The sequence below is a fragment of the Taeniopygia guttata genome, chromosome 2, assembly GCF_048771995.1.
Source record: "Taeniopygia guttata chromosome 2, bTaeGut7.mat, whole genome shotgun sequence".
In the NCBI taxonomy this organism is placed as follows: domain Eukaryota; kingdom Metazoa; phylum Chordata; class Aves; order Passeriformes; family Estrildidae; genus Taeniopygia; species Taeniopygia guttata.
The window spans coordinates 48,948,204-48,964,940 of NC_133026.1; the positions used below are offsets into that span (position 1 = coordinate 48,948,204).

Here is a 16,737-nt window from a genome sequence, read left to right on the forward strand (position 1 = left end):
TGAAAAGGACCAGATTCTGTTCCAAGGGATAAAAAAATAATCTTGCTCAGATCAAGGAGATAATTTTGAAACAGCAGTGGCATCCAAGTGACCTGAAGGTTGCCAGCTGCCTGAGTCTTACTGGGCTTTTAAAATGACAAAAGGAAGGAAAGGGAGGGGGGAAAGGAGAGTTTGGAGAAGATAAGGCTTTAAAAAAAATAAAGGACATAATAGGCTAAATATCCAGCTGCCTTAAGGCAGAGGGGTTATCTCTATTCATTTTTTTTTAATCCACCTGGCTCCTTGACTAGGGGATTTGGGAATATCTCTTTGCAGAAGAAATCGCTTCCAGTGGAAGTGTGGAATAATTTGAGAGGTTGCAAAGGGAAGAGTGTTTATATGTCTGAACAGCCTTATGAAACTAATACCAGAGTCCTACTACACTAACAGAACCAGACAGAAGAGGGTTACCTATGTTCTCTTGCTCCCATTAAAAAAAAAAAAAAAAAAAAAAAAAAAGTCATTTATGCTGGTGGTTGGGGGTTTTTTTTCATTAAGTTTGCTACATGAGATGTGATTTTACAGTTCTGGAGTCCCTGTCTACATAGCTGCAGTGCTGTAAAAGCAAACACTGGCTTTTCAGCTGCCACTGCAGTTCAGCCAGCTACCACACTGCTGATTTAGACCACAGGAATGAGAACTTTGCAGTATTTCCACAGCCAAGTCCAAGTATTGTATGTAAGTATGAAGTGATTAAGGCAGCTTTCCCTAAGAATAATGAATTTTCCTTTCTGAAATCACTTTAATCCATGTTATTGCACCCCAAATTATTTGCATAACTTAAAGAAATGGATAGTGTTTATAGTGCAAAGGTAAAACTATTCCTACTGTTTGCTAGCTCTTTATGCTCATACACTGTTAGGGTTTACTTCAACTCATAGAAAGAGGGATTTTTGTGACACAATATATAAAAGTAAGTTTAAAACTAATAAAGTAGAAAATACTTTCTAAAAAAAGTGGTTTTCCCATGGCCTGCACTTAGAATGATGCTGGTATGAGGATAGAATCAGGGTCACTGTTTCTACCAAGGGGATTTAAGGGTAAAAGCAGAACATCTATTCTTTTTAACACAGGGTGGCTCATCAGCAGCAAAGGACAACAAATGCAGTACATGGCATGTAAAGGGTAGATAAAAGTTCCAATTTTATTCTTTGACTGAGATGCTCAGAAAATTTTAAATTTGCTTCTTGTGTATTTGGCAAATAAGAGCAAACATGGAGTTTGTGATGCTGCAAAAGAGTCAAATCTACTGTTGTATCATTCACTACCTTGATCTTGTGTCTGCAAAGGTTAAGAGGATAGAGGTTAAGAATAGAGCAACAATTTCTCTTTGACTGGCAAACCACACCCCATGATCAAGTACTTTATCACTGCTGCCAATACCGTATTTTGATCAGTCTTTGCAATATATTTTACATGCAAATGGATCTTTTGTTACAAACACATATCAAAGGTAATAAACACCTGCTTTCCTATGGCCTAGATCTCAAGGTGATTCCCACTTACATTTTATTGCAGATAAATTACATGAGGTCCATGCTGTCCCTTATCTCATTAAATTTATCTTAGAGTAAAACTAATGTATCTTCTGTTTTCTTCATGATCATCAAAGTGTGACATATACTGTGGGGTTAAAAAACTAATGCAAGCAATATTCTGCACCTTGGAAAAGACATCCAAGGCCTGCCCTCAAACAGCATAAAATTACTCAGGTGGCAAGCACTCTGTCCCGCAGAATCCCCTCCAATGGGGTAAGAAAAAAATGCCAGTTTTTCCCACTTGCCCAGTGACATACCTTGGCTATCTAGGCATCATCATCTGGTTTTGATGGAATGCAATGAAGCTGTGTTTTGTAGCGAGTGTTACAAGCTGCAGAGGCATTAAGATTGAGAACTTTGGTGCTTTGTTGCAAGGGTTAAAATCTGCCAGGAGTAGGCAGCTGTTGCTAGATTTGGTCAGTCTCAGTTGTACTTAGGCACTGAAGAGAAGACAGAAAAGTAACAAAATTAAGAGGATGTATTTGCTGAATATATATTATCATAACCTAGATAGCTGTAGTTAACAAGTTAGAGCATCCTGTTTCTGATATAAACAGCAGCAAATTAGTAGATGAGGTATACAGAGGCTATGCCTCAGCCATAGGTCACAAAAATAACACAGGAAAAATAATATGGGGGCGGAGGGAAGCATCAGCATTTTAACAGGCTTTGCATAATACTGTGACAAGAACTACAGCAAACAAACCACAGAGATCAAGAATCCAGAGGGTTGCAGACAGCACTCAGATCAGAGCAAGGGTGTTCAGTAGGCACAGAAGCTGCTGATCAAAGAATGACATGCTCCCCATCACCAACCACGCTGCTCCTTTGCTAAAAGCCCTTTAACACAGCATAGCATGAAGCACACACTTTGAGCAGGAGCAAACTTTGAAGAAGGCACACATGCAAAGAAGCACCATGTATTGGAGCAATTAATACTGAGAAAGAAATTCTATTTCCTGCTAATCCTTTCATGTTGCCAAATAGGCAGCCCAAAATAGGACTCGGGGAAAACACTCTAAAAGGTCACAGGGAAGGATTACAAAGACACCATAAAGTAGGAATAAACAGTAATATTTTTACATAATATAGATTAATAATACCTGCTGAAAATCAGCCCCAGCTGTTCATATACTTCTCATCAGAGTTATATTAGAGTAGATCAGGTAACAACACTATAGAAGATATTTTCCCTTGCTGGAGCTGGCATGGGAGAAGCCCAAAATCAGGACATTGCCACTCTCAATACTGTAATGGCCTTGACATGTATGCAGATAACACACTTTCCCATTTTTAATTGATGTAATATCCTTTCAGTACCCACTAGACATTGCCAATGAATGTTTTAACATTAGCAGCGTTAAAGCATTGTTAATGACAAAAATTACACCTGTAGCACATTATGTTTTTAGAGTGCTTTAAATTAATTAGTTAATAAATTAATTGATCCTTAACAATATAAGTAGGCTGCTATTTAGACAAATGTTTTAAAGTGGATAACAGAAGGCAGGCACAGGTTAAGGACCTTGCCTATGATATTACAGCAGAAGAAATAAGTGAGTCTAGATTAAATCCAAATTAAATGCTGATTATTAAAAGATTTAGGTATGCCAAAAAATGAGGTAGAGGTCCTTTCTGGTGGGGGGCGGGGGGGGGGAGTGGGGAGGGTGGTGCACGAGCTAAATTTTCCCGTGGGAGGAAGGAATAACACAAAGATATTTTCAAACCTAATTTACAGCACTGGAGAAGCTCATGCTGAATTTGACTTAAATAATGTAGGCAGAAACCTTCATTGAATACCACAACAAGCAAGAAATACTGAAAATCTGTCCCTGAGATTACCTCAGTTGATTAGAGCATGGTGCTAATAACACCAGGGTTGTGGGTTTGATCCCTGTACAGGCCATTTATTTAAGAGATGAACTTGATGAACCTTGTGGTTGCCTTCCAACTATGAATATTCTGTAACTTCTGTCTGTTGAGCTACAGGGTTAGGACAGTATCAGCACTTAATGCTCTTCTGTAAGATAGGGTTTTGATGTATTCTACCACTTTTGAAAACATGATTTAAGACATCTATGGACAATCATACTCCTTTATGAGACATGGAGACAAAGTAAGTTTGCTTTAGCTTATTAGGAGAAAAAAGAAGTATTGCAAGTTTCTATGTAGGAATAAAACTTGCAGATATACATGTAAGTCAGTAAATTTCTGAGAAAACTACTATAATATAAGGCAAAAAAGACTCCAAGTAGCAAACAGGTGCACTTTTCAATCACACAACATTTCCTTATACAGAAATGATCCCATGGTACATGAAATGACATACAGAAAAGTGTTGCTGTACCAGTTCAGCAACTGGGTCTTTAAGATTTCCCCATGGAAAATGATGAAGACACTTTTTCCACTCTGTTGCTTTCCAGTAAGATGCAGAGCCATTTCTTATTCACTCTGATAGAAATGAAGGGGAAATACCCCACTTTTAAATTAAAAAAACAAAAAATCCAGGATCCCCAGTCACAGTGGGAAACTGCATGATCAGAAACTGCAGAGTGCTGCCCTTCAGGGAGCTACCAAAAGTTCATCATCCCCACTCACCAGTGGGTGATTTTGCTGTTGCAGTTGTTTCCTAAAGTCTATTCATTATCAGACTATATATCTAAATCTTTAAATAAATTTAAAGTGTGTTTGTGGAATTATACAGTACTTTTTTTAATTCACTGAGAACTAATAAGAATTACTGCAGATGAGCAGTTCTGGGCTCTGCCAATACAAACTGGGGAAGTTTCTGTGTCGCATATTTTCTCTCTGTGTGACTGCAGCAGACCCCATCATTCCTGAGTCTCTGTTGCATTGGTGCTACAATCACTTGGATGTTTTACATGAAGAAACAAATAAAAGTTAAAGCTTACATCTATTTAACCTTGCATTCATTATGAAAGGAATATTTTTATTTTCAGGGTAGGTTCAGTAGTTGTATGGAGTATTTTCAAAGTCCAATCAGCAAGTAATTCATATACACAAGGTAAAAATGGAAAATAAAAAATAGGGGGAAGTATTAAAGAGCTGAGTTGGCCTTGGATACATATTTTCACAAGTGACAGAAATATAAGAGTTCAGAAGAACTGTAAGTTACAGAAAATATGATCTTAACTGGTGCTTGTAGCAGCAGGATTAGTGGCTGAGAGGATCAGGTTCCTATTTTGGCTGAGTTGCCTTCCTAATGGAAAACAGTTAGTAAAATCAGTTGATGTTAACCTGTCTGAACTGTTAACTCATAATAAAAAGTTGAGATGAGGAACTGAATTTGAAACAAATTCTCTGCAGGAAAGCTGGTTCAAAACTTTACAGAAAGAACATTATGTCCAAAACAATCACTCCCATTTTGGTACCACAGATCAACAGACCTTAGTAAAGGCATTTCAGAGTCTTTCTACCTTCAGCTATTCTGTTTTGAAAAACTATAATTCTAGTTATAGAATAGAAGAGATATGATTAAGAAAATAAATCAGTACTTTTTTCATCTAATTTAAACTACAAAAGTGAAATTGCAGTGAAGTCAATAGCTTCTAAAGTAGCTGCTACAAGAAGTCCCCTCTTCTTGCATGGTTTTCATGTTAAAAAGAGAAGGAAAGAAAAGTTCAGTCTTTCTATTAAAAGCAATGCAAGTTTTGCCTGTGCAGTGATAAAATTTGGTTCAGCATCTCATTTTGCTACAATTTATTTATGAATTCTCTCCAGTCAGTTCCTGTGTTGGGACATGATGAAAAATTGGGTATCCTGCTTAGCATATTTCCTATTGCCATCTAAGGTAAAAGGTGACTGATGCACAGGAATTTTAGATTCTAGTTAGGCATTCACCTAACAACATATGAGTCATTCTTGTTTCTATGCAAATGTAATCCTTCACCTGAAGGAAAATTCCTGCCTCTTAATATTTAAATCTCATCTAGTTTTCATCGATTTCTGAACATCACCACATCCTTGAAATTTTCTTGAATATACATTGAAGGACAAAACGTCTTTGTCTTTTTTTGCTTATTTTACCGAACCAATATTAGAGAAAATATAAATACAATTTAAATCATTTCCCTCCTTGGGCAAAGAAGATGACACCCAACACAGAACTGCAGCTGGCAATTTGTATTGTTCATTTTTAGAGACCCCACTTCTAGTGACAGGCCTCTCTAATGGCACATACAGGGATAACCTAAAAGTCAGGATAAGGGAGAGCAGTGAACAAGCTGAATTCCACAGAAAGATTCTAGCTATCTAGATTTTCCCCTAAAAGCTCTTTTTCTGATACAGTTAAAAACAAACAATAACACCTTCCTAGAAGCCTTCTGGCATAAGCATACCTGAGTGAGATGATAATCAGACCCACTGAGTTACTGAGGCTTGAAATGGGATGACACTGCTACAGCCAGGTATGCAGCTATATCAGCTACAAAGTTAACTCTGAAGTGGTCGTTCTTTATGGGAGGAATTCTTCATTCTTTCAGGTGTAGTCCACTGGCCTTGGAACCACACTGGTCCAGTATCTAAAGCAAAGCATAAGTTTGCAGCAGAGATGCAGTGTTTAAATTGATTTCCAGTGTGGAAATCCAGTGAAGATCCAAAGACCCAAAGGCTGCTGGCATGGAAATCGTTTCACTGAATGTTGGGCGTAGCAATGGAAACCCACCTTGTGGACATAACACTGACCCTTCAACAAGCTGCGAGCTGCTTGGAGAATACTGCAACAATACTTTTACCAGGACAATTTAAAAGATAGTCTGGGCCATTTACATGCATGCTTTGCTCCCTATGGGTTCACCCAGGTGCTTGGAGCAAAAAGGGCTCTGCAGAATGTTGCACTGCTCCCATTTGGTGGCAGCACTCCATCTGCTCATCCCCTCCCTGCCTCAGATGATAACAGAGAACTCAATCATCCTACAAGAGAGAGTGTGACAAAGAAACTGCTTTTGCAAGGCCACATGCCATGTCTCAGCAGCCCTATGTCACAGCCTGCTAATTACAAACAGGCTGAAGAGAGCTTTGCAATCCCTCTGTGAAAATATCCCTGGTGAACCAAAGTCTCAGGCCAACAGACTGTTAGGAGAAAGCCAGGAGCTCTGCCAGGAACAACACAGAGGCACTGGCAAGAAGGAAGAAGTTGACATTTGTATCCCAGCCATTAGCCATGAGAGCAATCACTCCTGTTTCCCTAGGAAACAGCTCCAGACTTCCCTGCTCCTCCTTCCCTGCTCCTGCCCAGGCACTGGAGTTTGTGGAGGTATTGCAGCCAGTACAAGATCAGCCTGAACCCTGCCAGCAATTCCTATGGGTTTTCATTCCCCACTCAAATCATCTGAATAGGTAAATGCCTCCCAAGTCATAGTCCCAGTACCAGCAGCACTAAAGTTATGTAGACTTTACTTTTATGTTTCGTCAGCATCCAACTCTGTCTTAATTGAATTTATAACTTGGTTTTCCATGTAGCACCTGTGGAATTTCTGAGGTGCATTCACATAGGATTATTGGCTTTTACTTCAGGCAAGAGAAGCAAATGAAAGTGCAATGATTCAAAGGCACAGGGAAGTAAAATTTGAGCCTTAGCTTAACCACCTGAAAGAGCAAAGAATGACTAAACAGACTAATTATAAACTCAAGGAAACAAGAACCCTTCCTCCCAAAATGATTTACTAAACACTAAACAACAGTAAAGAGGAATATTTACTTGGGCACTTTACATGGTTTTATTACTTTTAAAGAAAATTACTTGCAAAATTACCTGTGATGTACAGATAACACGAAAATAAATTGTTCTCAGCATTAAAAATCAATGTCTCTCCCATATGTGTGAAAATTATGTGTGTTTTCCTATTGCTTCTAATAAAATGGCTTGGCAAAATAAAAAAAAGATAAGGAAGGCTTCTTATGTTTCTTTTTCTTTAGAGAACTTACATTTAATGGTCTTTTTTGCTTTGGTTAAATACCAGAAAAAACTCACGGTGGTCAAGCAGGAGCATGAAATCATTTAGCTGCTCTGTTTGTTTTACCAGCTTCTGTGTTCCTGCTGTATCAGACACATCAGATGAAAAAGAAGCAAAAATGGACAAAAGCAGCTGGGTGAGAACTGGAGTTTAGAAGAACTCAGAGACACAAATACACAGGAAAAAAAAAAAAAAAAAGGCATGCAACGTTTAAAAAGAAACAGAATATTTAGGACGGATCATAAAAGCCTGGAAAGGAATAGCTGCTTTCCTCGTATAAGAATGAGAACAATTCACTATCCTAACATAGTATTATGATATTTACCTCTCAGGTGCAAGGGAAAGAGGAATATATTCAAAATGTTCCAAATAATTCACAGATACATTATGCTAGTCCATCTTCCATCTGGAAATGAGACATAGATCTCTGGAGCTTCTCTCGATATCAGATTTAGAGGATGTATTTCATATATTGATAGGCTGTTTAAAAACAAACATCTTACAGCTGACTCAAAACATTTCATCTATTAGAACCAAGTGGTTATTAAAGTTCCTTGCTCTAAATATGTTCTTGTGGAAACAGAGATGGTGGAAAGCAGTGCAGTGCAAGAGATACCCAGGCAGACCAAGGCTGAGAGGCAGTGGGCAGGGCTACAGGGAAGTCCCAGAGCTGTAGCTTGGATCGAGCTGGCAGCAAGGCTTGTGCATTAGCCCAGGCAGGACGGGGAGGTATTAGAGCAGAGGACATAGAGGCACCTTCCAACCTAAATTATTCAACAATATTAAATGGTATTGAGTACTGATGATATTATCACAGTACTGGGAGAAGATAGGGGTAAAAACAGGATTTGCAAAATCTGTCTCTGGATATCAAATTGACTTCTGCAGGCCAAACCACTTCACAGAAGCAGCCTCTTGCTCCCCCAACAATGGCAGTATCACAGGTATCCCACTGACCCCATTTTCACCGAGCCCTTTTCTCCACATCCTCTGACTCATCTGTAGCTTGCTCTCTGTCACAGCACTCCCACATATCTGAAATATAGAAGTGCCTTATCCTTTAAAGTTTCCCCACTCTATCCCACAATACCTACAGGAATTTTACAAATCTTCCCTGGTGCCAAATTTCCATATTTTTGCTGCATTCATGTTAGCTGCAAACACCTGACAAAAAACGTAGACCCAGCTAGCAATTACAGCAGGTGATAAAATCCTGCACAGCATTTTTATCGGGTACTAGAGGCCACCACAAGACATTATGCAACTGACCCAATTTGAGGCATTTAAAATAATAGAGTTTAAAGAAACGTGTCTGTTATAATCTACTGAGGACTGCTCCCATCCCCACTGAGAATCAGTAACCACACTACTGGAGGCAGAACCAGACCTTCTACGTCAGCACCGCCCATCCATATTCTAAATAAGTTGTACAAGGAGATATATTAGTTTCTAATCTTGGTTCTTCCCTCATCACCATAGCAACAGATGGCTACACAATCTTTAATGCCTTTATTTTCACAAGTCCTCCGAGAAATAGAGGAGGACAGCTGTCCCTGTTTTACAACTGAGTAACTGTGATGCAGAGAGGCAGAGTGATGGGCCCCAAGCCCTGCAAGAAATCTATGGAGTGCAAGATATCGGGGCACCAGGTCTCCCAAGCATCATACCAGTGCCCTAATCTCCAACTCCAACCTTACCTCTAAAAGTACTTTCTATGCCCATGGCTACATCAATAGAGACTCCAAAAATCAAGCTTTTTCACAGAGAGGCTCAGGCCTCCATTAAGTCTACTATCACTTCATAGAGTGAGATGGTTTAAATTTATTTATTTTTGGTTTTTATTTTATTTATTATTGGTTTTCTGCCCAAGAAGTTGAACTACAGAGGAATTCCAAAGGGAATTGTGAAAAAAAAAATTGATTTGGCCAATTTAGTAAGTCAGAAAACACTGAGGGCACTGCATGAATCTCATGAGTTTGCAAATATTTGAAAGGCTGCAAAGGAAACCAGTTCTGTGGTTTTTCCCCATAGCATTGGCAAGAATTCAACTTTTACCCTGTACTCTAGGGAACACAAATATTTGGTAGTTGGCAAAACTAATACCTGTCCAGCTGTTCTTACCTGTGAAATAATTACATAAAAAAATAAAGTCCATAACCTGGAAAGAGCAAAATTGTGCCCCACACCTGTGCTTTTATGTGTGTTATATGTGTCTTTATTTCTGGGCATAAAATTGCAAATTCCAAATATGGAATATTCTGTTCTGCAACTCTGTCTTACACCGTTTCATAAAAATTAGTCATTAGGTCAGGAATCATTTCTGATTCCATCCAGAAATTGTTCTGTCTTGTCTCAAGGTTCAAGTAACAACTTTCTTTTCCTCTATTTGTAACGATTTATAGATAAAACAACTTACAAACAAAAGAAGCAAGAAAAAATGAGTTTATCAATATAATATTTTTCATTTACAATTAGCATTGGAGTTGTATATGAATGTATGTATATGAAACATCTCAACCTTAAAATGTCTCTGCTTATCACAGCAGTCTACACTGTTTATATTTATAAGGCAATTTGCACAAAAGCCTTTAAACTGATGTAATGATCACTTTTATTTCACTTTTCTATTTCTAGTGTGTTGAGTTTCCTTTTATACTGGCTTTGTTTCAGGAAACTGTTTAATTCACTTCTCAGGAAGAACTGCTTTAAGAGGGACAGATGGGAGCACCTAAGACGTGAAATACGGAAACTGCCTCTACATGGTAGAAGTATCTCCCTGGGTGCTGGTGAATTTCATACTTTTTAAAAGGCATGTTTTACTTTGGAAACAGAAGCAATTACTTTTAATTGTGCTTCTCAGCATGAAAAACTACAAAAGGCATGTTTTTCTCCTCCTCAAAGTCAGACCTGTATATTAAAAACAGAAACACTCCGATACACACTAAAAAACAGGCCATAGTTGTCCTGGGAATATAGAGCTGCTCTGTTAACTATGACTGCATAAAGAAGTTATGTTATATATGGATTTGCCTGAGGTTTATCTTGGCTGTCTTAACTTTGATGAGATTAGATTTGCAGAATCAAATGCAAATACAGCCTCTGTTTCACTACAATAAACCTTGGCACTTCTTTAAGCTACCAAAACATGTCAATGCTTCACTGCATCAGCTAGTTTAGAGCATTAGCACTTTTCCCCTTAGTTAGGCAGAAAAGGTTAAAATCCAGGACAGATGTTTTAATCTAAAGATTAATTACCAGAGAGATCTGATGCCATGCAGAGCATGCAGTTTGGGCAGTGTGGTTGACCTCTTGATCCCACACACCTTGGTGGACCCTGTGAGTCATATTCTTTCTGACAGACACCAAAAAAGGTGTCAAGATAGCACTGAGTTGATTGTATTACTTTCTTTTGAGGGGTGTCTAGTTGTCTCCCTTTAGAGGCAAAGAAAAGTGCCATGGAATGCCTGAGATATTCCCTGGTGCTGGGAGGGCACAGCACTACCACAGTCATCACCATTATATACAACCCAGCAGAAGGTAGGACATGGACATTCCTCAAGGATATAAAGCAGGGGGATGTCTTGTGCCCAAACCAGGTATCCAAACGACCAAAAAATATTATGCCATGGTGAAAATACACATGAGAAACCAAAGCAGTAAAGAGTATTAGTGACTACAAATGTATATTCAACAGCCTTTGCCTGCAGTGAGAGAATTTGGATTTCATGTGCATCAGTCTGCACATACAAAAAATGTCTCTGATGACACAAGGATGTCTATTTTCATAACAAGTGGAAAAGCTTAGGTCTCACAGAAAGTAATGTACAAAGTAGAACATGGCTAGAAAAGCACATTTTCAACCCCTGTTCATCCCACATAGAAAAATAAACTTCCCTTAGACTGCTACTTGCACTACATTGACATAGTCCCCCTAGCACAAAGTGCAAACAAATTAATGATTGCTTTTATCAAAACCATTTTTCTTGTGTATTTTAACTAGCCAGAGATTTGTTTGACACTGCCTAGAATTTAATGGGCATGAATTTAAAGACTGCCTGGTGAGAAGCAGACCGTAATCTCAATTATCCTTATTTCAAAGAGATATTGAAAAATAATGTATAGATAAATTGTTTTTTTGAAAGACCCTGGAATCAGATTCCTACCTGTATTTAGCACTATTTAATTAAGGAACAATACAGTTGACATATGAAGTTTCACTCACTGACCAACACAGTTTTCTGCTTAATAGGGGATGAAATAAAAAAAGTATTTATTCGCCTTGTTAAAATGTGATCTCAAACACATTACATATTTTCATATGTATAAAGCAGCCAATAAAGAAAAACAAAAATAAAACAACACAATTCAAAGCCCTGAGAACTGCCCTACTCCCTGAAAATAGCATTGTGCACCTTGATGAAGAGAGGCAGCTTGTGCACAGCAATACTGTCCCAAGAGGTTGCCCTCAATTCTATGATACTGCAATTCACAAAAACACACAAGAAGAGGAAAATCAGGGCATGGATCTGCCCTCTTGCTTGAAAGGAGCGCTGAGATAACACAACTGGAGCAGGCTAAGACTGTGAATGAGGCACATGGACAACAGAAGGGTTTCTTGTTTCCTTACCAACCAAATGCCGTTGGTAGAGGAGGTCATGGAAACTCAAAGGCTAACCAGACACTGTGATCAGAGCTACCTATTAGTTTAACACACTCATTTTGGTTAGTAGATGTCAATGGACATCTAACACATTGCCAGACTCATTGATTCATCTCCTCACCAGGGATCTCTTCTATCAAACACACCCCAAAAGACTCAATGGGTACGGTAATATGGGCTAAGAAAAGAGTTTGGAACAAAGAAACAATTCAAGTCAGTACCATGGGAAAGATGGTGCAGGCAGTTTACCACTATAAATTCACAGAGCCTCTGTTGGATTCAGTGTCCTGAATTCAGGTTCATATTGTAGAAAACTGGAAAAAACTTGGTCCAGTTATTTATCTGGTTCTCAAGTCAAAAGATAACATTGTCAACTTCCCATCAAAGCAAAATAGAGATTCCTTCAGTTAATATTCCCCTCACACTAACACATATATGCACACAACATGCCCCCTGCTTTCCCTGTCATACTTTGCATACTCTTAAGAAGTTGAAGTGGTAACAACTGGATACAGGTATTTCCTTGATTCTGGGCTTGGCTGCAAAGATAAGCCACAACACATCTATATATCCAGCAGGCAGACAGAATTATTTCCAATATTTCTTCCCAGAACTGGGGCAGCCTAGACCAAGACATGCTGCAGGAGATTTCTAAACAGGCTTTATTGGTTGACTACATTTGCCTATCAGAAAGTTCCTTCTCTTGGCTGCTTTCCTCATTAAGCCAGTAATAGGTCATCTCAGCAACTGCTCAGTCACCAGAGATTTTAAGGATTCTGCAGACATCTACAAAGATTACAAGCGTATCAAAAATATGCTGGGAAGGTACTACAGATGAAAAACTTCATTACTAGTTTAGTGATTGGGTTGAAGAAGTATTAAAACATCCCTAACAACATAACCAGCTTCCTTGGTATTTTGCAAGCACTGCACTGACTTTATTGATGAGCTGAAAGATTCACATAACTGAACACTCTTACAGAAAAATTAATACACACATTTCAGCCTTATTACGGCTGCTGCTTAGCAATTGGGAAGGTAAAAATCCCTGCTTCTGCAGCTCCAGAGTGACTCCATGTGCTGAACTGCCTTCAGTCCTGGCTAGTAGATGGCACCATTTGTAGTTTGTCAGTAAAACAGTCACAGTACAAAAGCAAGTAAAACAAATTGGATGAAGGGACCCAGATATAAAGAAAAATTAAAAGAGCCAAGTGTCCAAAATGTATTCAAGCCATGTGAAAAGGCAGATATCGATTGCCTGGAAATGACCAAAATATGGCAATAACAAACACAGAGAGGATATATTTAATGTGCTCCAGGGGAATTACTGGAATGCACAGTATGAAACTGTAACTTCTGTGACAAGTTTTAGAAGCCCAGTTTCACCAGCATTGATTAGCCATCAGTCACTGTCCCCTGGTTAATTAGAATATTTCACAAGTAATGATGAATTTTCAGAAGTGTTGTGCAGAATTAATTTTAGGTGACATAAATCCAACAGTGATGTCGTAAAGTTTTATCCTCTGACAAGAACCTTGCTGTGAACTCAAGCAGCCCAAAGCCCAGACTGAGTTTCTCTGTGTTAGAGGGTCAGCACCAGCTCACTACAGAATGACTGTCCTTACACTTGTACACCAGAGCTCTTGGAATCAGTACACTTAATATCTGACGTATTTCATAGACTCTTTGAATGATTTGGTTTGTGAGGAATCTTTAAAGATCAGCCACTTCCAACCTCCCTGGCATGGGGTGGGGACATCTTCCACTAGACCAGCAAAGCCCTGTCCAACCCAGCCTTGAGCAATGCCAGGGACAGGACATCCACAGGTTCTCTGGTCAACAAACTCTGTTCCAGTTTCTCACCACCGCTGAGATTAGGATAGTCTTCTTCCCTTTTGTGGTCAAAGCCTTCTTTTAGGCTTATAGTGTTTTAGTGCTGTGTTACCTGCAGCTGCTGATACACATGCATTCTTCCTGACAGTGATCCCTATCAGGCAGTGGAGTAGCCTCCTGAGAAAAAGATAAGGTAGCCTTATTATTGAGAGAATACAAAACTAGGAGAGCACAATGCTAGAAACTCTACTTCAGAGAATAAAAACCTATAACAGCCTTGTTCACAATTGAATAAGGCTTTTCCATCTTTAACATCTACAGGTAATGCACAAAGTCCTTTGGAAAGCTGAAGGTATTCATACCCCAAAAAATAAATCCCAATATTATTTCTTATTTTGAAAACTCATTTCTTCTGGCTCTCCAAGTACAAAGTGGGATCTAAGGTAACTCTTAGCACTACTCTAATGGACTAAATTCTAATCAGGTCTGCTGTTCTAATATAAAATATGTACAAACTTACAGAATGCTTCATTCTCATTAACTACTACCTGACATAATTTTCATTGTTTCATCCACATTTTTTCCTCTTCTTTTCCGCTGTAAATAGTTGGTTCAAGAAAATACTGCTATATTATCTAAATTTCCAGTCCAGCTTAAAGAAGTTATTCCTCTCAGGAATTTCTAAGTTCTGAATAATAATATCTTAGTGAGCTTTCAGCAAGAAAACCAAGGACAGGTTGTTAGTCTAAAGCAATATCTGAAGATATTTCCCTACATTTGTCAGAAACAACGGGAAAGAAAGGTTTATGAAGCACAGCACTGTCAGGCACAATCAGTCACTCTGCAACATGAAAGACTGGAAGAAAGAAGTTGCTGATCTAGGACCCAAGGGATTTCTTGACATTTATTTTTCACTAAAAGATCCAGCTGTTCTAGAATTCAGACTGACCAAATCTTGGATTAAAAAAAAAAAAAAAAAAACAGGCAAAGACTGTTTAAAACTGTGCCCAACCCAATACTCAGAAATAAAAAATGAACTGATGCCAAGAACCCCATCTGCCCTTTTCAGGAAAAGAGCCAAACATGGTTCTTTGCTTTTCTGAATTCACATGTGGATGAGATTGCAATTTTTTTTTAAAGGATAGAGGGAAAGTTTAATGCAAGTGCACGAAAGCATACAGAAAAGGTTTAAAGAAAAATACTGCTCAAGAAGATAAGGAATATTTCCCTTTCTCCTGTGGAAAAGAATCATGAACTATTCAAGTAAATTACAGAGCATTTAACTTCAGCTGAGAAGACCAAAAAGAATAAAATAATAGAAATAAAATTAAATTATAGATAGTAGTTTTAAGTTAGGGTTATGCCCTCCAACTCCATCCATCACAGATGGGGTTAGACAAGACCAAAGAATTCAGGTCATGCCCAGAAAAGAACTTCTAACTACAAATGTGAAATAACCATAGACTTTATTATTTGATCCCCTTCTTTTAACTGTTTACCAAATTCCTATTAGGAAAAAAAAAAAAAAAAAAAAAAAAAAAAAAAAAAGGCCAGAATGGATGAGCAGGCCCTCTCTTCCCAGATAACTTGACTGCTACCAGTGTAGGATATTGCCATAAGCTTACCTGAGTTAGGCAGATTGGCACATGAGTGGCAACAGCTTTTCCTAAAGATACAGATGAATTAGGCTGCATAAAACTCACATTAAATGTAGCCAGAATCTGTGTAAGACTCCTTTGATAAGAAACTTGAGTAGCAGAAGATGATAGAATATAAAGGCTACACGTATTTGTCTTTTCCTGATTTATGTAAGAAAGTTCTGCCCTGTTATCATCAGCAGTTTGACATCAGGTCCATGTGTTCTTAGCTGTTTTGGGAGGTGTTTCTTTGAGTTCTGCCTATTCACTTATAATAGTAATGAACAATTTGCTGAAAAGCAAATAATATAAGTCTGCTTTTATATTGGTATGCCAAAATATGTTTAACAGTTGCTTAGCACCATGGATTTCAATAAAGCATTTCCCCATCCCCATCATTGCAAGCTAGAGAAGAAACAGTCACCGAATTAAACATTTGCAGGATCTTGTTAAAGATTTACTTAATCTAAATGCTACAGTACTTCACTAAAATAGGAATGATTATATGTGGATTTAGCTCAATTAAGCATCACTGTGTTAAATGCTCTCTCTTTTGTTATCCAAACATCATTGCACATGTTCATCAGGATGACTAAAGTTTACCCAGGAAGCCAAGTCAATTTCCTAGCTTTAAGTGAGCCAAATTTAAAGAAATACTCTTAAAGCCTGAAACTAACTGCTCTCCATTCACACTTGTGACTTTAAATGTACATGCTTCAACTGCTCACATACTGGCTACAAAAATGCATTGCATGATTATTTGACAAGTCCCTGATTACTTGACAGGTTCCTTCCAACTCTTTTTCTGAACCTTTTGCACAACATTCTATGCATTATGTTGAATATTTGAAAACTGTTAACAGATCCTGTCACCTTTTCTCTAGGCTAAGAAGCTGCCTGTTCATACATTTATGTCTTTGAAAATTTGATCTGTTTGCTCTTCCATGAACTCACTACAGTTTGTTCAAATCTTCCTCGAACTGTGGCACCCAAACTGGGCAAAGCACTCTAGGAAAGTGGTTTAGCATTATCTGAGCAACAAATTGTTTCATGTT

At 38.3% G+C, this 16,737-nt stretch overlaps 1 long non-coding RNA gene across 1 annotated transcript; it reads right to left on the bottom strand.

Moving 5' to 3' along the window:
• Window positions 1-11,486: 11,486 nt before the first annotated feature.
• Window positions 11,487-16,438, bottom strand: LOC140682649 (uncharacterized). The gene is made up of 2 exons (XR_012054634.1): window positions 15,671-16,438; window positions 11,487-14,222 (listed from the first exon to the last, which is right to left on the bottom strand). It is a non-coding gene; the product is annotated as an uncharacterized lncRNA (long non-coding RNA).
• Between the last annotated feature and the right edge of the window lie 299 nt (window positions 16,439-16,737).